Here is a 19,217-nt window from a genome sequence, read left to right as displayed (position 1 = left end):
GGGGCGGGGCAGATCTTGATGAGGCCCCATCCTGCAGGCCAAATTTTGACAGGTTGGCGGGGACCATCAAATGATTGGCTGATGGGTTGACACCCACAGGTTGACCCACCCACCCATCATGACATCAAATGATTGGTTGATGGCTTGCCCCACCCACCTGTCAGAATCCTTTGTGCCTGAAAAGCCTGTCCAGCCTGTCCTTTCAACCTCCAAATAGAATATTGTAAAGATCAGAGGAAGGTGGGCTTTCCAAGCCTCCCTCCTTCCAAGCTCCACAGCCAGAGTTTGAAAGGAGGGTTGGGAATTGGAGTAAACAATATCTGGAGGGCACTATATTGGCTACCCCTAGAAGAGGGTATGTGTGTCTTATACCAGGGTACAAGTACGCAAGGGTAACCTTATTTTTATCTGTGAAATATTGGAGAATGCCGTTGAATCAGGTTTTGTCGGAACGGTGTGTGCTGTAAAGGCTCATTGTAATGCTTCAGGCCCTGGCATCTTGAACTTCAAGCACTGCATATATTAGAAACGTAACCTTGAGTAATTAGCTGAAAATGAAGTCCCGAGAACTACCTGTGGAGAATACATGCCACTGCTTACATTTATAGCCCATCGTTCTGCTTCCCAGAGACAGAAATAAGAAGCTCAGAAATGTCAATCAGCAAACCACACAACTGGAAAAACAGTTCCCTACGCAATAAAACACAGGAACAGTAATTTCACACTCCAGAGAATGGGGTGAGGAGAAGCGTCTACAGGTGGACCACATTTTTAGAAAATTGCTTATCTCATTTTTATTTTCAGTTAATGGGCTCAGGTCTTTACAAGCTTTGTCCTATATATTTGGCAAAGTGCACTTGATACTGATTTGCTTTGCTCAAACTCAGAGATCATGAACCAGCCACTGAGTAATTACAGTTCTTCCTCTGATATATACCTATATATATCATTTGTGAATCCCCTTACACGTATATGTCCCAAGGCAATTTACAGACATAGCCTTAGAAACAACAAAAAATATTTTTAAAAGAGCACAATAACAACTGGATATACATTTTAAAACAACAAGAATGAACACCTAAACAGAGACCTTTTCATCTAACTCATAAAGGCTGAGTAGATCTGCTTCCATCTGCGACTGTTTAATTATCTATCTGTTCTAGGATGTTTCCTGATATCGACGTCAAGCTGACCGGTCAGTAGTTGCCTGCATTTCCTTTCCCCTTATTTCTGAAGATGGAAAAAGAACTTGCTTGCCTCCAGTCCACAGGGTCCTCACCTGTTCTCCAAGAATGCACAAAGATTATAGACAGAGGCTCTGAGGTTGCATCTGCAAGTTCCTTTAGTACACTTGGATGCAAAGCTTCAAATAGCCTCTGCCATCGTATGTAACATATGCCGCTGCTCATAAAGCAGCTGATTAATAGATTTAATTATCCTCCTCTAGCTTTTGCCCCGAAGCTCTGCAGTGTAATAGGATGCTAACACTGATATCATCAACAGAGAAGGAAAATGTTCGAGAAACTGGAAGACGTGTCGGCACAGCACTAGTTATAAGGGCTATAGCAGGGGTGGGGAACCTCTGCCCCCCTTCCTGATGTTGTGGGACTCCATCAGTCCCAGGGAGCTTAGTCAATGGTCAGGCATGATGGAAGCTGTAGTCTAACAAACCTCTTGCAGGCAAGAGATACCTCATCCCTGATCTATGGGCACCTGGCATGGGACAAGATGGGCCTTGTAGGCCAATATCAGCTGATATGGTGGCCTACATCCATCCTGTCTCTCTTTCCCCCTATATATATGTGTGTGGTAGAGACTGCAGTCTTGATTTCACATCCTTCAGGACCTAGAACTATTCTAAGGAAATGAAGGTTGTGACTGTTGCGGCTGCTTAGGATGGAGCTGAGCACCACCATCCATTTTCATGCTGCTGACCAACAACAGGGTGGTGTTGATGTGGGACACTTAGGGAACTTAGCCCAGGGCCCCCATCAGACCTGGTCCTGGCCAGAGTCCACGGCTCTTCCCTTGAGATGCTCAGAAGCATTCAGAATTGCACACACAAATATGAACTTTGCACAATCCCAGAAGCACCATGTATGTGTTATTTATTTCAATGGGAGTTGGGCTAAGATTGAGCACTCATACCATGGGTCTGCTGGTCCACAAATTGCTGGTGTGGAAATCATGGATAGCATCCAGCTCACTACATAATTTTGTCTAGGTTCCATGAGCCTTTCTGTTTCTGCCCAGTCTGCTGATTCCAAGATTTGTTCCCCTCTTCCACTCTTCCCCTCTTCCCCTCTGCCTCGAATGGATGCAGGTGGTGCTGTGGTGTAAACCACTGAGCCTTGAGCTTGCCAATCAGAAGGTCGGAGGTTTGAATCCCCGTGACAGGGTGAGCTCCCATTGTTCAGTCCCAGCTCCTGCCAACCTAGCAGTTCAAAAGCATGTCAAAGTGCAAGCAGATAAATAGGTACCACTCTGGCGGGAAGGTAAACGGCGTTTCCGTGCGCTGCTCTGGTTTCACCAGAAGCAGCTTAGTCATGCTGGCCACATGACCCGTAAAAACTGTCTGCGGACAAAGTTCGGCTCCCTCGGCCAGTAAAGCGAGATGAGCACCGCAACCCCAGAGTCGTTCGTGACTGGACTTAACTGTCAGGGGTCCTTTACCTTCACCTCCCCCCCCCCCGCCTCAGTGGTAGGAAATTGAGTTTATCATCCTTGAATTCTGAACATCAAATATTATCTAATTTTGGATATTAAATAACAAATGTTATCCAATACCACCGGATACCAAACTATAATACCCTAATTAGACATTCAGCATTTTCAGAGAGGAATTTCAAAACGTATTTAGGATGTGTACAGGTTTCAGTTCCACAATCAACAATGAATTGCTATTATTTTGTGACACGGGAACATCTTTCTGTACAAATTATGTACAGCAGCAATGTAGTCGGCGTTCACTTTCTCTGTGAAGCGTTCTTTAATTGTTGCAGGTTTTCATTCCCTGCGTCTCCAGGTCATCATGGAAAGCTATAGAAATGTACTAGAGAAATAATTAGTGCTGTTTTTTGCTTTCAACAGTTTCTGGGAATACTCTATAAATAGTGTTCAATCAACACCATCTCATCGCTCCAAGTTGGCTTCACACGTCGTCACGACGTCTGCCATGTAAAAAGTGTTTATGATAGCACAGGTGAAATAGTTCCACACAATAGTTGCTGGTTTCCCCCCTCCAATTTGAACACAGTATGTACAGCCCAGTTCACACCATGTGTTGATAGCCATGTTCAAATATATAAAAGGATGTCACATAGAGGAGGGAGAAAGGTTGTTTTCTGCTGCTCCAGAGAAGCGGACACGGAGCAATGGATCCAAACTACAAGAAAGAAGATTCCACCTAAACATTAGGAAGAACTTCCTGACAGTAAGAGCTGTTCGACAGTGGAATTTGCTGCCAAGGAGTGTGGTGGAGTCTCCTTCTTTGGAGGTCTTTAAGCAGAGGCTTGACAACCATATGTCAGGAGTGCTCTGATGGTGTTTCCTGCTTGGCAGGGGGTTGGACTCGATGGCCCTTGTGGTCTCTTCCAGCTCTATGATTCTATGAATCACCCAGGAAAGTTGGAACACTTAGATACACAGCCCAGTCCTACACACATTAGCTTGAAAGCAGTGATGCTAGAACTGCTCTCCACTCGAGCTGTATCTGGGCCACTAATTATGAGCTTCCTACACAAATAATAAAACACACACACGCCAAGAGTTCCAAAATGGCTCATTAACTTTTGACTCCCACATACTCTCACTTGGGAACTGTCGGGAGAAGGGCTGTCAAATATCAACATATTACCTAAACTCCTCTTCATTGTGCATCACAAGTCTGGTACCTCGGTTCCTAATTGGCTGCTGAACTGTGGAGGAGAAAGAAGAAACTCCATCAGCATCAGCCATGTTGGTTTTTCTTGGTAGACAGTGGGCTGCTGCTGAGACAGAGCAGGTGCCTTCTGCAACAGCAAATATCCTGCAGTCCCTTCAGGCCATGTGTAAGTGGAGCCTACTATGTAGACACAGGAACAGAGACAGTGGGTGGCAGGTCTGTATTTTTCAGGAGGGAGTAAAAAAAAATACATCTTGGAAATAATGGGGAAAGGCACAGAAAAGTGTGGGATGAGCAAATGACTACTGGGAAGATGTGCAAATACTCCACGAGGAAATCAGGAGCAATGCCTCATAGTAATACAACCACCCTGCAAACCATTAAGAATTAATGCTCAATAAAGGCAGTACATAATCTAAGCACTATGTAAGCTTTACAGCAAGCAAATCAGTATGAATGCTGAATAACTAGGCCAACTGGAGGAGTCCCAATATTTCAGGAAGAAACATCAAGATTGAATAAGAAAGCGTGGTCTAAGGAATGCCAGCCATGCAGGCACAGAAGAGAACTTCAGTTTGGGGGGGGAAATGCGTCTGAAAAATTACAAATGGAGTAAGAATTTCAGGACAAGAGTGCCAAGTATCATAAGCAGTGAAAATATGTGTTACAAGGCTGTTATTTGTTACCTTTGTCAGCAGTGATCCTTATAAGTAAAAGGTAAAGGTAAAGGGACCCCTGACCATTAGGTCCAGTCGTGACCGACTCTGGGGTTGCGGCGCTCATCTCTCTTTATTGGCCGAGGGAGCCGGCGTACAGCTTCCGGGTCATGTGGCCAGCATGACTAAGCCACTTCTGGCGAACCAGAGCAGCGCAAGGAAACGCCGTTTACCTTCCCGCCAGAGCGGTACCTATTTATCTACTTGCACTTTGACGGGCTTTCAAACTGCTAGGTTGGCAGGAGCTGGGACTGAACAACGGGAGCTCACCCCATTGCAGGGATTCGAACTCCCGACCTTCTGATCAGCAAGTCCTAGGCTCTGTGGTTTAACCCACAGCACCACCCGCATCCCCCTTGTAAGTAAGCCCCACAGTAAAATCAGAACATCTCCGAAACTGTAGGCAATGTTATAGTTTGTGATTTTATGTTGGAGTAATCATAAATGTACTTTATCCTAGGCAATTCTTCTTCTTTTTTACTGATGCAACAAATTTGGGGGTTGGATCAAAACCCCAAACTCCACAAATTTAAATGCAAAGTCCAATGGATGTTAAATTTGTTCCGCTTCCAAAATATTCTGTATTGGATTAAAAATATATAGTCGACAGTTTTCCAAATGATGATTGACCACTGTCATCACTGTATGTAGTCTTTGGGAAGTTTCACCAGATGTTGAGGAAGATTTTAGTGTACATGTACACCCAATCAGAAATCTGAGGGAAGCAGAGAAAAACTTTTCCTTACTACTAGGAAAATTGCTACCGGGCTGTCAAACACCATTGTCTCAGACAACGGGGCCCAATTCACATCAGTGGAATTGAGCATGTTCCTGGATAATGGACTAATTAAACATGTCATCCAGCAATGAATGGTTAGGCGGAGAGGATGGTGAGGATGACAAAGGATGCATTGACATGGATTGTTGAGAATGACTGGACCAAATGGCCACATGACGCGTCAACATGTGGACCAGATGAGAGGGCAAACTCCAGTTCCACTACTTCTCTCTTAGTGCAATGGGGATACTCAAGAGGAAAGAAACAATGAACCAATGGCTGTTCCAGAAGTCAGATAAGATCTTTTGTGTCTGGAGCCTGATAAGGACCAGCATGGTCCAGAACCAAATGAAGAAGAAGAAGAAGTGTTTGGATTTGATATCCTGCTTTATCACTACCCGAAGGAGTCTCAAAGCAGCTAACAATCTCCTTTCCCTTCCTCCCCTACAACAAACACTCTGTGAGGTGAGTGGGGCTGAGAGACTTCAGAGAGAAGTGTGACTAGCCCAAGGTCACCCAGCAGCTGCATGTGGAGGAGCGGGGAAGCGAACCCAGTTCCCCAGATTACGAATCTACCGCTCTTAACCACTACACTACACTGGCTGGGTGGCCCACTATCAGCACCAATGCATTTCAGCCATCTATAAAGAAGGGTCCTTATCTGCTCCATCATTTCTCTAAGCCCGCTTGTCACATATTCCCTGGAAGGAACGTGCAGTACCTGACCGGAAAGAGCCAAGGCCAAGCTTCCTTACCTCGTCTCTCCAGATGTTCTGAGACTACAATTCCCATCATCCCTGGCCATTGGTCCTGCTAGCTAGGGATCATGGGAGTTGTAGGCCAAAAACATCTGGAGGGCCGAGGTTGAGGAAGCCTGACCAAGGCTCTCCACTCCCATGAGATGGCTGAGCTGCCCTTGCAGCCCTGTTCCCTCACTGTCAGGAATGAGCCAGCTCCAAGAGAAGGCAGACAGGAACAGAGAGGCTTTGATGATAGTCAGGCAGGGGGGAGTTGGCAGCTGCAGAATTCAGCTCTTCCTGACCTTGATGGGGAAGCTGATAAGGCAGTAGCTGAGAGCAGACTAGAACGCAGTCAAAGCTCGCTAGAAGCACAATCAGGTGCGAAAGAACTCAGAGATAGCCTCTCAGAAAAGGAAGAGGTGGGGGCTAATCCACCAAGTCTGAGGAGTTGGTGAATGGGAGGGTTGCAAGACAGGAAGCAAAACAAGAGATGTAAGGTTCATAAGTTCAACTGCTTCTGGCCATGCCTGAAGACATATTCAGAAGAGTCATATTGAGTGATGATGCCGGAGCCTTTGTTAGAGCTGTCCGGAGCTATCTGTTTGTTTTTGTAATAAATCCTCCTTTTTAATTAGCTGCGCTTACTGTGTTATCAAGCTGGGAACCTGGACTCCTGACACTCACCACCAGTGTTCCAGACTGGAAGCTGACCAGCCCCACTGATTTATGTGAGTAAATTTGAACAATGAGTGTAGTGAATAGACTAATTTTAATTGAGTAACTCATGAGAGAAGCTTGAAAAGTAATTGCTTTAGTGCATCCCAGGCTCCCTCCCTGTGAGCTACAAAAGCAGTTGGGAGGGTGGTGGCAGCAACTACGGGAGAGTAAGAGCCACTGACAGCACTGCATGGTTTTTCTGTTGCAGTTGAGCAATGAAGAGCATGTGAGAAGCTTCTCTTGGGCTTTCCCCTTCATCACACCATCAACAGTAGAGCTCACCCCTGGTATCTTCAGGACTATGAGAGTTGCAGCAGAGAGGCATAGTTTATTGACTGCCCTGGCTTGCCATACTAGGAACGGCTGAGTTAGTTGTCAGATTGTGAGCAGTTTCAGTTTGCACTGAATGGTTTGTTCCATCCATAAATTGTTTTCTGTTACAGGGGTTGTTGTTTTACATCCTCCGGGTGACCTCCTCTTTGTGATATATTTCACATACATACACAAAGCAATGGCACGATGCTCTGTTCCTACCTTGTACTGGAACTTTCTGAAACCCGAACAGGAAAGTGCGTTTGTGGTTTGGGCATTATGTCATTTATAGCTAAAAAATGAAATTACATCTAATGGCTCTCTTCCAGGTGTGTGCTAGAGAAAGACAGAGAGGGAGAGTGCATGTGTGGGATTGGTTTTAAAATTACCAAATTGGTTGAAAGCTTCAAAGCATTCATTGTAGGCCCGTAATTCTTTAAATGTCAGTCATGCAAAAGCAACAGAGAATATTCTAATTTTAGAATCCTTTGTCACGTGGGAGATCAGCTCAAATAGAGCAAGAGAGCCATGAACAAGACTTGGAATTCTAAAAAGTGACCTGCGATTGCCTCCCAGCTATATATAACTAGAGATATTTGTCCCATAGCAATGGATGATTGTAAGTTGCCAGAAAGAATTTCCTTCTGCTTCCTGATGATTGATTCCATCTTCCTCTTTTCAGTCTCAGGGAACTGAGCCAAGTTTTTTTTAATTAATGATCATATATATATATATATATATATATATATATATATATATATGTACATCCTTGGATTTATGAAAATTAGCATCAAGGCTTTTGTGCCTCCGACAACTTCAGTGAATTTATGTGTCATCAAAACTAGGTATAGGGGGGAAATCATTTTTCAAATTGCTGTTGATTTCAATATGCCTTATCTATAATATGTGGATTGAGAATAGCATCTATAGCAGGACTGGGGGATCTGTGGCCTTCTAGATGTCGATGGATTACAATTTGCACACCTCCTGGCCATTTGCCATGTTGACTGGGATTGACAAGAGATCAAGTTTTGGGGAGATCAAGAACACCTGGAAGATCACCGATTCCTCATCCTTGACCTATATGCCGATCTTCCTTCCTTCCTGCAGAATTAACTGGATTCTGGAATATCTTTGTGAGATAAAAAGGGAACAAAAAAGCTTTCTAGGCAAAGCTGGAGCACAACTGAAGCAACACATATTTTTGTATTAAATATGAAATTGTCACAATACAGTGGTACCTAGGGTTAAGTACTTAATTCGTTCCGGAGGTCTGTACTTAACCTGAAACTGTTCTTAACCTGAAGCACCACTTTAGCTAATGGGGCCTCCTGCCGCCGCCACACCGCCGCAGCATGATTTCTGTTCTGTTCTCAACTTGAAGCAACCTGAAGCACTATTTCTGGATTAGCGGAGTCTGTAACCTGAAGCGTATGTAACCCGAGGTACCACTGTGCAGGAAAAAATATATGAACAAAACACTATCTCACATTGCCAGTTAATGAAATGGCAAAATGATCTTTTTTAAAATGGAATAAAGTACAGAAGTACTCTGAACCAGTGCAAAGTTGAAGGCTTGCTAAAGATTATTGAAGACATTTCCTACAGAAATAGTTTCTAGAGCATGTAGAGATGCAGAAGACATCCCTGTAAGCAAATTTTAAGCCCCTGAATTTGATGTCAAATCTACTTTTGTTTTTCAGTAAGCAATATAATACTAAGAAATGCTTGTGCTCTGCTGAGCCCTTTAAATCCTGTGTAGGAAACCTAACATTTAAGAGGAAAATATTTACTGAACCATCCGTGTGGAAATAAAAGATGCAAGGAATAAGTGTTCACAATAATGACGGTGGTTGTCTTTCCTATAATGACATTGGTTGTTTTTATTTATTTCTCTTACAAGCAAGTACTGTAAACCCGTAATACTTCAGTCACTTGGAGTAATAATAATAATTTAATAATAAACATTAACAACTTTCCAATACAGGGCTGCCTTCAGGTGTCTTCTAAAAGTTGTGTCATTCTTTATCTCCTTGACATATGATGGGAGGGCGTTCCACAGAGAGGGTGTCACTGTAACTTCACTGTAGTGAGGGAATTGCCAGAAGGTCCTCAGAGCTGGACCTCAGTGTCCGGGCTGGACGATGGGAGTGGAGACACTCCTTCAGGTACACTGTGCCAAGACCATTTGAGTATGCTGTTCAAGAGAGGGCTTTCATAAAATAAAATAAAGAGTGCTAATAGCATGTGTAAAGGTGCTCTTGTCTAATGGTAGATCCTAATGCATGGGTAGGCAAACTAAGGCCCGGGGGCCGGATCTGGCCCAATCACCTTCTAAATCCAGCCCACGTACAGTCTGGGAATCAGCATGTTTTTACTTGAGTAGAATGTGTCCTTTTATTTAAAATGCACCTCTGGGTTATTTGTGGGTCCTGCCTGGTGTTTTTACATGAGCAGAATGTGTGCTTTTATTTAAAATGCCTCTCTGGGTTATTTGTGGGGCATAGGAATTCTTTCATATATATTTTTCAAAATATAGTCCGGCCCCCCACAAGGTCTGAGGGACAGTGGACCGGCCCCCTGCTGAAAAAGTTTGCTGACCCCTGTCCTAATGGTTGAGCTTTAACAATGACTCTTAACAATATGCAACAGATTTAGTCAGGGTGAGTTCACATGTACATGTTCATCATCATCCACTGAATGCAACATCAAGTGAGGACCAAGCATGCGTGAAAAGGTCATCCTTGATCAGACACTAGTTGTTGTTGTTGTTTAGTCATTTAGTCGTGTCCGACTCTTCATGACCCCATGGACCAGAGCACGCCAGGCACTCCTGTCTTCCACTGCCTCCCACAGTTTGGTCAAACTCATGCTGGTAGCTTCAAGAACACTATACAACCATCTCGTCCTCTGTCGTCCCCTTCTCCTTGTGCCCTCAATCTTTCCCAACATCAGGGTCTTTTCCAGGGAGTCTTCTCTTCTCATGAGGTGACCAAAGTATTGGAGCCTCAGCTTCAGTATCTGTCCTTCCAGTGAGCACCCATGGCTGATTTCCTTAAGAATGGATAGGTTTGTTCTTCTTGCAGTCCATGGGACTCTCAAGAGTCTCCTCCAGCACCATAATTCAAAAGCATCAGTTCTTCGGCGATCAGCCTTCTTTATGGTCCAGCTCTCACTTCCATACATCACTACTGGGAAAACCATAGCTTTTACTATACGGACCTTACCTGGCAAGGTGATGTCTCTACTTTTTAAGTAGACACTAGACAGGACATTAAATCCAGACTACGCCATTTCCACTTGGTTCTTAATTATTTCACTAGGACATAAGATAAAGCATGACTAATGGTGCAATCCTAACCAAGTCTGCTCAGAAATATTCATTTGGCTTACTTACAGGTAAGTGGGGTCAGGCTTGCTGCCCAACTTTTCACAGTGATTGCACGTAACTTAGTTGGAGCAAAGTCAAGACCGTTAGATCAGATCAGTTCAGACACAGTGCTGTTAAATGGAGGCAGTTGACACATTCTGCTGCAATGTACCCCTGAGGAGGCATTAGCTAATGCTTCACTGGGTGGTGTTCATGTTTGTGTGAATCAGTCCCCAGGCATTCAGTTATTCTTGGATAGATACTTGGGTCAGGGCTTCTTGCAATTTCCTTCCTCCTCCTTCTGAAGTAAGGCATTTATTGCTGCCTCCTTGGGGTCCTCTCTGTGTTCACTGCTCTGTGTTCACTTCTAGAATCCATCACTACCATATCCTCAGTCCTCCGCTCCCCTAAGTCTCCTTCGCAACCATGCACCTACCATGCACTTTCAATCTTATAGATTTTGCGCATTGGTTACGTAGGGCCCAGAAAGTGGTGCATGGGCTCTATGCAGGAACTGGGTTGCATCTAACGATCTGTTTTAATGGACCTAAGCTGTGCATTAATTCTGGATACAATCCAAAGTGTGTCTGGGGGCCAGCACATCAGTTAAGACTCTTTAATAAAACACATTTAAAAATTAAACTCGGCTGTGCAATCATTACATCCCAAAATACCCAGTTGCTATATCTAGCTTGGAAACGAATTTGTGACCTGGCCAGATCCATTGGTGTACCCGAATAGAAGGGTGGCCAATTCCTGTACCATGTGCAGTTTATGATGGGTGTGGGTTACCCTGTCTTGCAGTGGCCCAAGGACCAGACTGCTAAGTGGTCTTTTGGTCTCTCCTCACTCTGTGACTTGACTTTGTTGTTGTTGTTTAGTCGTTCAGTCATGTCTGACTCTTCGTGACCCCATGGACCAGAGCACGCCAGGCACTCCTGTCTTCCACTGCCTCCCGCAGTTTGGTCAAACTCATGATGGTAGCTTCGAGAACACTGTCCAACCATCTCATCCTCTTTCGTCCCCTTCTTCTTGTGCCCTCCATCTTTCCCGACAGCAGGGTCTTTTCCAGGGAGTCTTCTCTTCTCATGAGGTGGCCAAAGTAAGGAGGAAGTATTGGAGCCTCAGCTTCAGGATTTGTCCTTCCAGTGACTTGACTTTAGACTAAGCAAACTTTCAGATTGTCTGCTACATCCCTGGTATATTCCTTGTTTGTTCACATTTCAGCCACTGCCCACAGCAAGAACTGAGCTGGGTTTTTTCTGCCATATGCTTCAAACTCCTCATCTTCCTCATTGCAGCAAGACATTCCGGCATGCATCACTTGTCTTGTTTATTCTACGGCACCTAAGCATATGTGGAGTGAAGGGCCATATGGAGCCACCGATAAACACAAATGTCATTTGTTTTCTTTGGGGAGTATGTGTCATATAGGAATTGCAGCGCTGACATTTACAAGGGGAAAGTCTTTTTTTGGGAGTATGCATGTTTTCCCTGCAGTGACATCAGGGAACTGGCATTTATTAGGGAGATTTCTATTCTGTGACTTGCCAATCTAAAATAGGATCATTCGCCTGTTTGGAGAGTTGTGAAACAAAAAACAAAAACAGGCTGTAAGCATTAGCAAACAAAAATAAGAACATTATGCCCCAAGCAATACCTGTGTGTATTGCAGCAAAAGCAACAGAGTGACACCTTAAAGACTAATTGATTTATTGTGGCATAAGCTTTCTGGTCAGCTTTGGCAGACACACAAAGGAGAGGCATCCTGAGTTGGCAGATTATATGGAAAAGGGGGCACAGAAGACAAAGAGTGATAGAGAGGAAGAGAAAGTAAACAATCAGGCAAACGGCTAAGAAACGGAAGAGGCACAAGGGCTGTTCACACACAACCTCACATGTTCACCAGGTGTCAGGGACTGGGTAGAGGGGGAATGGTGGAGACCGCTGTGGCAATCACACAGGGTCCCCGGACGTTTCACTGTCTATTGATCCCTGTGCCACCACTTTATTTCTCACTGCCACCACCCAGGCCCTACCTGGTACAATACTGAGTCCTGTCAGGGTTAAATTGGAACATAAACTTCTGTTTATTTATTGCAGTTTAACAAGCGTGTGGTTTCATAAACGGTATCAGTTAATTACAATCATGGGGTACCTATCCAGACCTATAACTTCTGCTACCTGCTCTCACTCACTAAACCACCTCTCAGATATTTGTCTTCCTAGCTCCTAACTGTTCCTGACTGAGCTTATTTCGCTAAACTAACTCAACCTACCCACAGACTCTATCCCCATTCACTCCCACTCCAACCAACCACCCAACTCCCAACAAACTTCTCCCTTCGCACACTCCCCCAAGCTGGTTTTATAGTCCCTCTGACTCCACCCCCTGGGTTCTGATTGGGTAACCTGTTTAACTATTTCACCTCCAGCAGTCTCATATGTTAACGTCACAACTGCCTCCCCAGCCTGACCCTTGCAGAGAAGAAGGAGACAGTTTAGAATTACAACAGGGATTTGAGGGAGGTCACAGTTCAGAGGCAGATGAGGGGGAAAGCTGGGAAATAATGGGAGAGGAGGAAGAGGAGGAGGAGGAGGAAGAAGAAGTAGTAGTAGCAGCACCAGGAGAGCAACAGCTGATGGACCTGGTGTCTTTAGAGTGCATTCCAGACCCTCCACCTCTCACAACACAGCGGACCTTGAAAGTAGGAGAGCAAAGAGCTCAAAGGCAGAGGGCGCGTCCCAGCACCCGTAATGATGACTCATAAGGAAGTGGGAGGGGTTAGAGATTCACTCGGAGCAACGCCATTATTCTGAGAGGCCACATTCCCAAGCCTCTCTCTCTGTGAATATTGAATAAAAGCAGATGGTGAGGACTTTCCCTTGTCTGGTCCATTCCTGGCAACCTGCTGTGGGGGTTGGTTCCTCTGCTGCCTGACACCGGGGGGAACAGGGTTGTGCTCCCATCTTCTGTTGCCCACTCCCTTCAGTATTTACACATCTGTACATGGATGGGCTCCCTTCAGACTGCTGCCAAATGCATGGTCCCTGGGGGATTGTGCCATCAGGTTCATCCGAATGGAGGCAAGCCCACATGATCCCACTGTTGGAAAACGCCCTGGGGGTGCCCCTGCAGCCCCCGAACTCTGAGCATCCTCCGGTATGCGCAGCTCTGGAAAAGGCATTTCCCTTCTTCTCCAGTGCGCTTCAGCGACATATATCAAATGGTATACGCACACTAATCTTCTAGCATAACACAGCAAGAAGCGTGAGACATCGTAGAGCTAATCTACGTATTTATTTACACACTATGTACAGACAAAGGAATCATGGCTTCCTCTTTCTCCAGCTCTGAGAGGAAAAAACAGGAACAAGTAAAAGCAAAAGTACAGCACAATAGTACATACAGCGGAAGAGATAAGACTGTCTTCCATTTCCACACTCTTCCCAGACAGGCATGTTATTTACACCACTCTCATCTGCAGCAACGGAGGTGTGAAATACTAACACACACCACTGTTCCTAGGGAACAAGCCAAAGGTCTGTAACACAGTTCTGCACCCATCTCAAAGGTATAGCATCAAATAAGCCAATGAATGTGCCAGCTGTATTAACTAGGGATAACCTTAGCGTTCCCATTCTTGTTATCACCTGTAGAGTGAGAGGGACCCGTTGTTCCAAAGAACCGCATGTTGTAGTATCTTTTTGTTTCACAACTAAATGCTGGTGTTTACCTTTGAAATTGCGTTGCCAACCAAATTCCTGCAAGAGATTAAATGGAGCCCATTCGTGTGCAAAGGTGAGGAGTAGGGAGTCACCTAAATAAAATATGGATGATGAACGGCAGTTTTGAGTGCAGTCCTACTCCAGCCCGTATGTTGATGGCTGGAGGTGTGAGGCAGAGTGTGGGAAGAGACAGCAAAGGCAATAGATTAAGCTCTCTTAGGTGCTTTAGCCTCTGTGCTAAAGATAAGGCTGATTTGCCCACCAGACTGACAGATTTCCCCATCCTCACACAACAGGAACCGCAGTCCATATTTCAACTCTTGCTGCTCCATCTTATCTAGCCTGCATCCTGTTGCTTACCCAATGGCCATTTCCACCGAAACTGATTTTCCAAGATAGCTAACTATGCTTTCAGACATTCTTTCTCTCTCTCTCCCATCTTGCTCCTTTGCAACCATCTACACCTCACCTGCCTCAACATTGCTCCAGCCTGACAAAACTTCACCCCAAGCCCAAGATCTCCATGTTGGGGGGCATTGTTTTAAAGTTATGCATACTTCCATTGCCTCGCTTTTAAGTTTCCTCCACTTGAAATTTTAAATAATTCAAAACAGCGAAAAGCTGCTCCCTCCTCCAGTTGCAGATGCATATTTGAGTCTAAAATGAGGACAGACGTGGGTGGAAGGGGGTGGTATACTTTAGCTGCTTGCCTCAGCCTGGAAGCTGGATTGATTTTTTTTTTCATATACAAAGCAACCTTCTTCCCCGCCCCCCTTCCTTTCCTCCGGCTCCTAGTGGATTATAACTTTTAAAAATGCAGTTTTCAGAAATAGCCAGATTCTGGCCTCATATCTTTGCCTTTAGGGGAACAATCCCTAGCGACACTACTGCGCAGTATAACTCACCTTAGTTCATTATCGTTGCATTTAAAAAGCTCTTTTAAAAGCGGTGCTTTGCTTAATGTGATACACCCAACAGGATGCTAATTAATTTTGACTAAAATTCCTGACTTGTTAATACAAAATGCCATTACATCTGTTGCACTCTTCAGATTTCATTTTCTCGTGGTGATTGCGCCGAGGAAAATAGCAAACATGACACTTGTCAGGGCCGGCGAGAAGAGAGGGCAGATCAGTACGGCCTCTTTGCCACGCAGACAATTTGTAGTCGTGTTTCCACGTCAAACATGGTCAATCTCCCTGAGCCCCAAAGAGCGGCTGCCAATCAGAATAGATAGCATGGGTCTACAGGGATGAATGGTGCAATTCAGAATGCAGTAGTTCCTTATAGTTTCAAGTCCACTTTCAGATCGCATGCCGGACAAGTGCAGTTTCTAGTTATAATATAAAACAATTTTGTTTGATTCATTTATTGTCAGGATGGTGTCATCGGCTCCCGGCTGGTTGCCCAGGAAAGTATAAAGACAAGGGAAAGTTTATTACCGTCCTTTTTATTTTTATTTTATTTCTTATTTCAGTGTTTACAGAGAGTGGCTATAGAACCCAGCCTCTTGGATAATGGTGTTGTCCTGAGTGAATCTCCAACCGCCATCTCTGCCACTTCCTCATTCATCACTTCTACAGGTGCTGCAACACGCCCTCCATCGCTCTTTGCTCTCCTACTTTTAAGGTTTGCCGGGTTCTGGGAGATGGAGGGTCTAGAATGCTTTCTAAAGACACCATGTCAGCCAGCTGCCATTCCTCCTCTCCCATTATTTCCCAGCTTTTCGCCTCATCTGCCTCTGAGCTGTGACCTTCCTCAAACCCCTGTTGTAAATCTATACTGTCTTCCTCTTCCTCCTCCCTGGAAGGGTTCAGGATGGGGAGGCGGTCTCCACCATTTATATACCAGTCCCTGACATTTATATACCACCTTTGATTGCAGCACTACCAATCAGTTCACAGCATCAGAAAACAGTTCAACAGGGAAGCTACATTTTAAAGGATTCTCCCTAATCTTAAAAGAAAAGGTTTTCATTGAGGGTATATTCCACATAGCACACCAGGACTCCATGATGCTACAGTGGTACCTCAGGTTACATACGCTTCAGGTTACATACACTTCAGGTTACAGACTCCGCTAACCCAGAAATAATGCTTCAGGTTAAGAACTTTGCTTCAGGATGAGAACAGAAATCGTGCTCTGGCAGCGCGGCGGCAGCAGGAGGCCCCATTAGCTAAAGTGGTGCTTCAGGTTAAGAACAGTTTCAGGTTAAGAACGGACCTCTGGAACGAATTAAGTACTTAACCCGAGGTACCACTGTAATTGTTGCTTTTGTAATTACTTCTCTTTTGGTCAAGTAAGAAATAATAGTCAAATGGTAGACAAAACGTAAATAATGGATATGCCAATAGTCAATATTTCACACCTCTTCTTTTTGAAAAAGCAGTTCCTGTCCAATTCGTTAATTACTTTTGTATAACTTTTGTTGTTAAAGCCAGTCTCATGGGAACTGCAGCCCATTTGCCAATCATTGCATTATGCTTGAGTGGCTCCATTTACTGCAACAGGAATGCACAGGAGAAATACTTCCCCCCTCTTCCGGCTCCTGTTACCTCACAAGCAACTGGAGCAATCCAAACTGGATTTAACTTTATTGGACAGACAAAATAAAAGATGTGCACATAATCAGAACACAATTCTAAACCTAAGGCCATGAAAACTAACTCATGCAGGAGCCTCATAAATATTAAACACTGGATTTCAAGGCATCCACAGAGTCTCTAGAATTATTTAGAAACAATGCTTTTCTTTAAAAAGGGGAGGGGGGACAGAATAGTTTGATTCAGGTGATCCTCCAAACCAGGGGCCAGCAAACTTTTTCAGCAGGGGGCCGGTCCACTGTCCCTCAGACCTTGTGGGGGGCTGGACTATATTTTTGGGGGGAAAGGAATAACAAATTCCAGTGTCCCACAAATAACCCAGAGATGCATTTTAAATAAAAGGGCACATTCTACTCATGTAAAAACACCAGGCAGGCCCCACAAATAACCCAGAGGTGCATTTTAAATAAAAGGGCACATTCTACTCATGTAAAAACACGCTGATTCCCAGATCGTCCGCAGGCCAGATTTAGAAGGTGATTGGGCCAGATCCGGCCCCTGGCCCCTAGTTTGCCTAATCATGCTCCAAACTGTGGCAGAAGAATCAGGAATGAGCCACAGGGTTGTGTGTCCCATCCTGTCTTCCCCTCTCAATGGTGCCATCAAGGAGGACTTGGGGGCAAAAGTCCAGTATTTTGGAGGTCCCCAGTTCCTTAGGATTTCTCCCTCAACATTTTAATATTTCTGCAAACCTGGGAGAATCCCCCAAGTCTGTTGCATAATTCCTCTTGCCTGTGCACGGGTACCACTTTGGCCACACAAACGTCACAGCTTGAACATCAGAAACTGATGGAATTGAAGTCCTATCCAGTTCAGAGGCACTTATTCCCAGGAGTTAGGATTGCAGCCTAATTTGATTTTGAATTGATTTTAAAACGAATTGATTTTAGAATGCTGTGTTACTTTTATTGTTGTTAGCTGCTCTGAGTCCGGCTTCGGCTGGGGAGGGCGGAATATAAATAAAATATTATTATTATTAGTAGTAGTAGTAGTAGTAGTAGTATTGAAGTACTGGACCAGTGCAAGACATTCACCAGAAGAACACAGTCCCATTTGGTCAGTGCGTCCTGGTGAGGGAAAATCACCATTTATCACCATTTATACAACAAGGGGATCTTGAGCATAACTTGATGAAAAGTCTCTCATGCTCTGTATTGAGGTTCTGCATGGGCTTCAGTGATCCATGAGCGGAAAGAGCTTGAGGCAAATTCCTGAACACGATTGTAGGAAGATCGTGGCCCTTAATGAACTGAGATGAGCTTAAGCACTAACCGTTGAATCAGCAGAAAACGTCCAGTCAGCTTGTCCCAGGGAATATTAAAATAAAGTACAGAGAGTACTTATCAACATCTTTATCAGTGACTTGGATGATGGACTCAAGGGCATCCTGATCAAATTTGCAGATGACACCAAACTGGGAGGGGTGGCTAACACCCCAGAGGACAGGATCACACTTCAAAACGACCTTGACAGATTAGAGAACTGGGCAAAAACAAACAAGATGAATTTTAACAGGGAGAAATGTAAAGTATTGCACTTGGGCAAAAAAAATGAGAGGCACAAATACAAGATGGGTGACACCTGGCTTGAGAGCAGTACATGTGAAAAGGATCTAGGAGTCTTGGTTGACCACAAACTTGACATGAGCCAACAGTGTGACGCGGCAGCTAAAAAAGCCAATGCAATTCTGGGCCACATCAATAGGAGTATAGCATCTAGATCAAGGGAAGTAATAGTGCCGCTGTATTCTGCTCTGGTCAGACCTCACCTGGAGTACTGTGTCCAGTTCTGGGCACCACAGTTCAAGAAGGACACTGACAAACTGGAATGTGTCCAGAGGAGGGCAACCAAAATGGTCAAAGGCCTGGAAACGATGCCTTATGAGGAACGGCTAAGGGAGCTGGGCATGTTTAGCCTGGAGAAGAGGAGGTTAAGGGGTGATATGATAGCCATGTTCAAATATATAAAAGGATGTCACATAGAGGAGGGAGAAAGGTTGTTTTCTGCTGCTCCAGAGAAGCGGACACGGAGCAATGGATCCAAACTACAAGAAAGAAGATTCCACCTAAACATTAGGAAGAACTTCCTGACAGTAAGAGCTGTTCGACAGTGGAATTTGCTGCCAAGGAGTGTGGTGGAGTCTCCTTCTTTGGAGGTCTTTAAGCAGAGGCTTGACAACCATATGTCAGGAGTGCTCTGATGGTGTTTCCTGCTTAGCAGGGGGTTGGACTCGATGGCCCTTGTGGTCTCTTCCAACTCTATGATTCTATGATTCTATGAGTACAAAGACTTGGTTAAAAGGCATGCCAATTGAGTGACGCACAGAGCCATATGATTTTTATTTTATTTATTTACTATTGATTGGTGAT

This window comes from Podarcis pityusensis, assembly GCF_964106645.2.
Source record: "Podarcis pityusensis genome assembly, chromosome: 11".
Classification (NCBI taxonomy): Eukaryota; Metazoa; Chordata; class Lepidosauria; order Squamata; family Lacertidae; genus Podarcis; species Podarcis pityusensis.
Note: the sequence above shows the minus strand (reverse complement) of the source record.